Consider the following 1,435-nt stretch of genomic DNA (forward strand, 5'->3'; position numbering starts at 1 on the left):
GAGACATTCAACAGTTGGAGCAGATGTGCGCCTGCGGGGAAAGGCTGTTGTTGCGCCTCATCCTCCCTCAGCGACGCCAAGCCACGTAGCTCTTTAACCCTTTATAGGGCAGATGACTATTTTTGGTAATAATAAATAAAAATAAACAATAGACTGATATACTATACATTTCATTACAATATTGCTTATTATTAGTTATTGTATTTTTCAATTCATTTATGAATACATTTATAAATGTATAAAATGTTAATAAAAAGACAATATTGATAAAAGCTAAAATGCATAAAAATAGAACAACACTCTTGATTTTTTTTGGAAAACTTTTATTTTATTTTGTAATATTTAAGTCATTGCCTGCCGTTGACATTGGTTATATTAATCTGTTTAATTTAAACTTGGAGGACTTGCCGTGAATACTCATCTTTCAATGCCATTGAGAGCCCTAGAAGTCCAATCAACTTAAGGACTGGCAACGAATTATTGCCATTGCAAGTAAAAAATGTAGTGGACGTCCATCGCCGTCAGTGGCAGAAATTAAGTCAAACGAGTGCCCTTGAAAGCCTGTTGGCTCGTCACGCAACCACTCCCTCGCATATGTTTTTCCTCTTTTCAAAGTGTCAAATATGCTCCCCTGAGCTTTAAAAACACTCCTTTAACATCCTTTGAAAAGCAACTTTAGTGATTGGATTGAAATTTCTTCAGTTATATTTATATTTTTAATTCCAGTACTACTTAGCACTTCACAGGGTTTTATACCAAGCTTGTAGACATTAAATCAAATTCTCAAATAATTGAAGTTTCAAAAAGCTTTAAAATGCCTACTAATGCCACGGGAGGGCGCCAAATCACATTTTTGGGATAAATGAAGCTTCTCATGTCGACATGGTGAGGTGTCTGGAGCACCAATGTTACAAGATAGGCGCAACCCAAATGAGGCTCGTAGTTCCTCGGCATCAAAATGTCAAAAAAGCTCTATTTTTGATAGGGACAGATCCTACACTCACATTATAATATATTCCAATAATTATAATCTGATCTAATAATTATATACAGCCTATAATTGTAACAACAGTTACACCTCAACTGGCACATTGATTCCTCAAGATGAATTTCTGTCTGTCAACATGGCTAATTGGCTCAAAGATATTCACTGAACCAAGTGATCCCAAAACACTTTGCCTTGAGAAACTATCTATTTTTTTTTTTTTTTCCCCAACTTCGTTTCAAAACAAAAACATATCTCTTTCTCAATTAAAATACATTGGAATGCCATTATAGGTTGATGATGATGATGCAATAGATTCATCAGACTTCGGTGCAGGCAGTGTGTATTCAGTTCTGACTCAGTGACAGAAAATGGTTGTGCGAATGGTTGCCCTCCAACTGTCCAGTGACCATTTTGGGATGTTGTCAAACATTTCACGCACTGTCAGTT

This window comes from Corythoichthys intestinalis, chromosome 2 (assembly GCF_030265065.1).
Source record: "Corythoichthys intestinalis isolate RoL2023-P3 chromosome 2, ASM3026506v1, whole genome shotgun sequence".
NCBI classification, from domain to species: Eukaryota; Metazoa; Chordata; class Actinopteri; order Syngnathiformes; family Syngnathidae; genus Corythoichthys; species Corythoichthys intestinalis.